We start from the raw sequence: 6,000 nt of genomic DNA on the forward strand, positions 1-6,000 counted from the left end.
GTTATTTTCTCCTTGTTTGATGGGGGAGGGGGTCGTCTGGAAAAAGAAATAGCATAGTCTGACAAATTACATTGCAAATGAATCAGAATAGGGTTCAAGTCCACCAAATATTCTTAAGAGTTTAGCCTGTTCTCTCATCCCTTTCCTGACCTTTTTGAGGTAAGGATTGTTTCCTAGATTTCTGTCCTTGGTCATCTTCTCTTTTACCATCCTTTGATGATACTTTTTTTTTGAATTTAAAGGAAATTCTAAATTAAAAGGAGAAAAGAAAAACAAAAATGAGTAAGCAGTGCCATTTCTTAAATTCATTCCCCCCCCCAGGAGAATTTGGGGTAATTGGGAGTGCTGTGGGAAATGGCTGTTTGGGTGTTATTGCTATTCCTGGGCAGTTTTTAAACTTACTCAGTAAGCTTGTATGATATAAATCACTACTATAGATATTGTATTTTGGGAAAAATTACAAGCTCAATTGTTGGGTCCCTATGTTGCCTACAAATGTTTTTCTCTGTTGTTGTATGGTTATGCTATCTACCTCTGTCTCTTACTACAATTCTGTTGCTTCTGGAATTAATTCAACATAAGATTCCACGCCGCCAATACAGTATAGTGTGTCCATTCTGGTCTTATTTCAGGATGGTCTAAAATAAACAATAGTAACAAAGATATGCCCCAATCTCTAATTCAAGAACTTTATTGTTTCTCATCTGGCCATGTGGCCCTGGGAAATTTGCCTGCTAACCCTTTTTTCATGATACAGGGTAGCATCTTTTTTTGACATATACCAGCAGTCAAGACACCAGGCTTACTGTGTTAACATGGGGAAAATTGGTAAATGTGCATGAAAAATCTAGTAATCAGGTTTGAACCTGTAAAGCTTTGCATGGATATTTGATTTTTAAAGCTATTAGTTTTTCAGCCTCCAATTTTTCCCCCTAAGGGATTCATTTACTTTATTTTTTCATGAAATTAGCAGCATTTTTGCTTCCTGATTTTTGTGGTAACCAGTGATTTAAAAAGCATCAACATTCTGCTGCCTCTGCACGATGATCAGCACCTCCTGTTGATATTGGCAAGGTCCTGGCTCTTGGGAGGAGGGCTGATACTAGTAGCGTGGGCCAGATTTACCTGGTAGATTGGAAGGAAACGCATGTCATAAAGTACTCAAGCAGCTTAGAAAATCAAATTATTCAGTTCTACAGGCAAAATGTTCAAGAATACAAATGGGCATTTTATTAACATTAGAAGTGAAAGAAATAACCAACTGAATATGCAGTTTTTCAAGTTCACTTTCTATATACTGTAGAAAATTTTATCCCCTTAAACTTTATATAATGAAATATATGCATTTTATTTGTTTGAATATACTTTTTGAAAATCATCCAACTGACTAGAAGCTTCTTGAGAGCATGGCATGCTGCCCTCCCACAGAAGAAGTCTCTGAAGCATCCAGCAAAGCCACTCACCTTACTATTTCCTGCTCCCTTCCATTCCATAAGTGAGAACCTAGATTTGATGTTTTGTTTTTTTGTTTTGTTTTGTTATGTTTTTGTTTCTCCAACATCTAACACATAGTAGGTATTTAATAAATTGCTTGCGAACTGAACTGAATTTGAGATTGTGATTAGATATTATGATTTTGTTCCTCTTACCTAAAAAAGAGTTGAACCTACTGGCAGAGCATATTTCTGCATTTAACTCCCCAAATATTCACTTTTTTGTAACTAGATGCTAGCCTCAAGTCTTTGAAGGATCAATAACACCTATACACAAATATTTAACTGAAGAGAGTTATGTGAAGGACTCTTGGTTAGAGAGAATTTATGGTAAAATATGCCCTCCTTTCTTAAGGGTCATCCTATTTTAAGGTGGCAGCCAAGAAGGGCGTGACAGTAGATTTAGAATGTGCTATATACAGAAAGATGTCACCATACTGGTCAGTTTGACTTGACTCTTTCTTTAATAACCAAGAAAAATTCAGAGGATAGAAGGAAATGCTTAGAAATAATTGGAGTATTTAGAAAAAAGATATCCATAATTTTTAAAAACAATGATGAACTCACATGAATAGAGCACTGACCCTGGAGTCAGGAGGACCTGAGTTCAAATCCAGCCTCAGACACTTGACACACCTACTAGCTGTGTGACTTTGGGCAAGTCACAACTTCAGTTGCCCTCCAAAAAAGCAAAAAACAAAACAAAACAAAAAAAGTGATGAACTCTCAGTTATTGATAGTGTGCTGAATATTCCTTATTGATGACTTGGACACTCTTTGGTGTGGCTACCTGTCCTTTACCTTTCTGAAAATTAGTGTCCATATCTGTAAAAAGAAGGGATTGGATTAGATAATTGCTAAGATTCCTTTTAACTTCTTCTATTCTAATCCATTGGTAAAAGCATATTAATTAACAAAGGAAAATTGGAGGCAGCCAGGTAGCACAGCGAGAAGGAGCACCGGCCCCAGAGTTGGGATGACCTCGGATTGAATCCGGGATCACACCCACCCAGAAACACGGGCTGTGTGACCTTGAGCAAGTTACTTAACCCTAATTGCTTTAAAAAAAAAAAAGGAAAATTAAATGACATACCTTTTGTTCAAAACAGTCTAAGACTGGGAGGAATAGCTGTATTTTTATTATTAAAATTTCAAATAAATCATTATCATGTTATTGTGTTTAAGCATAAATTACCCTGAATTCAATAAGATAAAGTTAGCATATTGTAAACCCATTTGCTTTCAATTGTCAATAAGCACCTTGTTATCCTTAACAAAAATAAAAACAGAATTTCCATTGGAATATAAATCCAATGGGGGAACAGAAAGTTTGGGGAAGAAGCAATACGCCTTTGTTTTGAGGAAAGGAAAGGAATATCACATTATTGTAGGATAGGGAAAAAATTAAGCTTATGGCAATTGCTACACCTAGTAATTAAGTTTCTTATAATGAAAATTGTCCCTGGAACACAACCTTCATATACCGGCATGTTTTCCAGAATTCTTAATAATATTTTAGAGAAGTTTTTTTTTTAATATTTGTTTTTAAGTTCCAAAATTCATTTCTTAGTAGTATTCTGTTACTTTAGCAATTAAGATAATTCCTATCTTGTGAACAGTGGTACATATCAAATTCTTATCAGACTTGGTAAAAAGCCAGCAATAGTAAAAGTTAACAAACCTGTAACTATCTCATGCAGGACAAGAAAATTTACTTTCAAATCAGCAAATAAACACTAAACAACAGTTGAAAATGTAGTCATTAACAGAGGATTGTGAATAGACATTTAACAACCTTCTACATTTATATAATGCTTACGTATCTAGTTGTTTTCTCACATCAACTTTATGGGGTAAGTGGCATAGTTATTTTCTCCCACTTTATTGATGAGGAAACTGAGATTCAGAGAGGTTAAATGATTTTTATTAGGTTCACATAGTGAATAGTCCCAGAGCCAGGATTCATATGGTATTATACTAGCACATTTAAAAGACTTTTGAATCTAATATTATCACACAATCCAGAAATTGTCTCTGTTAGCACTCCCAGACACCAAAAAGGTTTTAGATAATCTAAATTGTGGGGGAAATTACAAATCAGAGAAACTTTCCCCAAAGCAACTTAATCTCTTTACAAGTAGCCCAACACACTAATAGAAGTAAATTCTTATAGAAAGCAAATAAATTGAAATGACAGTCTATACATGAAGTATTTCACAGAAAAAATGGGAAATATTTAGCATTATATTGTGGCTTACATATTTCCAAATTTGTTTTCAGGACGTAAATCTTCTAATTTTACCACTTTTTACCATTTTAACATCAGAATTTGGTGATAAGTAAATCTGAGAAATCGATAGATTATATTCTCTCTACAGCAATAGGTCTGCCATACAGCTTTCAGAGTGATTTTCCTAAAACAAAGGTCTGACCCTGTTGCTTCCCAACTCATTAAAGAAGATCCTTGGTTTGACATTTGAAGCTACCTTTCCAGCCTTCTTACACATTACTCCCCTGTCTTCAAAATATTCCTTACACATAACCTTCCATCTCCCATCTCCATGTCCTCTCATTGGCTAGCCCCCATCCCTGGAATGCCCTCAGTCCTCATTTCTTGCCTTCTGGAATCCCTGGTTTTCCCTCAAGAATCAGTCTCTGTGTCTCTCTGTCTCTCTCTCTGTGTGCTGTGTGTGTGTGTGTGTGTGTGTGTGTGTGTGTGTGTGTGTCTGTCTGTCTCTGTCTCTGTCTCTCCCACCTCCCTTTTCTTCTCCCTTTTCTCTCTCTCCCTTTCTTTCCTATCTAAATAAATAAAATAAGTAGTTCCTCCTTGCTGCAGGAACTGCCTCAACTTGTACAACTTGTAAGTAATTTATTTCATCAGTCCTCTGAGTATCCTTGAGGCCTGGAATGTTTCCCTTCCTCAAACCCGGTATTCTTTCCACTGCCCTTCATTTTGTCTGTGCTAAGCAACTACAGTGTTCTGGTTCTCTCAGCTATAGCCTTTCACCAAGACTTTCTCCCATTATCAATCAAAACTAAATTGCCCTGTTATCTCTGTTCATTTAATACTGACTGCTTACTATTCATATACAACTCACAAGTGCTTAATTTTGCACAGAGTGTATAAAATGTAATTCTTTTGAAGTTTACATGCTAGGTATAGGACAAATATTATCTGTTTTAGAAAATGTATCCATGTTTATAATTTTTTATGAGCAGTGTGGCATAGTGTATGGGAAACTATCCTTGGTTCAAGTCCCTCGCCCAATACATCTTGACTGTATGTCCTTAGGTAAAGACGTTATTCTCTCTTGTGTCTCAGGCAGCTAAGAATAGAAATTGTAAAATAGTTGCCAGAGACTTTCCTCACTAGAAATTCCCTGTATCAATGAAATAGTAGGTTTATTAAAACAACAACATAAAAAAAAACCGAAACAAAAACACTGGCAAAATTATAGGCATTTGTCATTGAATGAAAACACCTGAGGAAACTTCTCATGACTGGCATGCTAGCCACTTGTGTTGTGGCCGTTAAAAAGTGACCAGGAAACTAGGTGGCACAGTGAATAGAGCACAGGCCCTGGGTTCAAATTTGGCCTCAGACATTTAACACTTACTAGCTGTGTGACCTTGGGCAAGTCATTTAACCCCAATTGCCCTGCCTTCCCCCTCCAAAAAAGACCAGAAAAAAAAAGAAAGAAAAGGTGACAGATCCAAGGAAGAAGAGCTGAGATGAGAGTCAGCCATGGATGAAGACTGAAGCTCTGGGGGGAACTCTTATAGATTCTTTTTTTTTTTTCATTCATTTTTCATACCTCTTGGAGACTGTAAGAGGTGGGGGTTGGGGGGAAGGGAGAAGAAAGGAGGAAAATTCTGTCTCTTCCCTGTCCCAGTTTAGCACTTAAATCTTGAATTAGAAGAACATGGCAGAATCCAGTTCCTGAGTCAGTTTGAGTCTATTCACATTAGAGGAGCACAGAATCTGGCATCTAGAGTTGGGCTACTGCTCAGAAGGTGACCTGTCTCAAAGCTGAGACTTCTGCTTATCATAGACCCATACCCAAAGGACCTGGTTATCTGTAAATATAGCAGTATTCTGAACCAAGATTCCTAATAAGCCTGACACTAAGAGATGGAGAATAGGGCCAAGCACCACAGACAAATGCACCCATCCCAGGAGAAGGCCATTTGAGACCTAACTGATCTGTTCATCCAGCAGAGACATTGGCTGATTCTCCCAACTTTTAGAGTATTCTTCCCTAATTACTTTATATTACAATATGTGTATGTTATATTTCATAGGGTAATGGATTTAGAGTTGGATGAGACCTCAGAGTCATTGTAAGAAACCGAGAGGCACAGAGAGATTAAGTGACTTGCCTAGAGTCACACAGCTAGTTTAATGTCTCAGACTAGGATATGAACCCAGTTCTTCTTGACTAATTCCAGTGCCTTACATTTATATATATATATATATATATATATATATATATATATATATATATAT

General features: G+C 36.6%; 1 protein-coding gene across 15 annotated transcripts in view; it reads left to right on the forward strand.

The window, feature by feature from the left end:
- Positions 1-6,000, forward strand: part of PTPRD (protein tyrosine phosphatase receptor type D) — a 2,782,277-nt gene that overhangs the window by 2,419,781 nt on the left and 356,496 nt on the right. The window lies entirely within an intron of this gene.

This window comes from Petaurus breviceps, unplaced genomic scaffold, assembly GCF_028583685.1.
Source record: "Petaurus breviceps papuanus isolate PSGF00001 unplaced genomic scaffold, PetGlider_PUasm1.0 187, whole genome shotgun sequence".
NCBI classification, from domain to species: domain Eukaryota; kingdom Metazoa; phylum Chordata; class Mammalia; order Diprotodontia; family Petauridae; genus Petaurus; species Petaurus breviceps.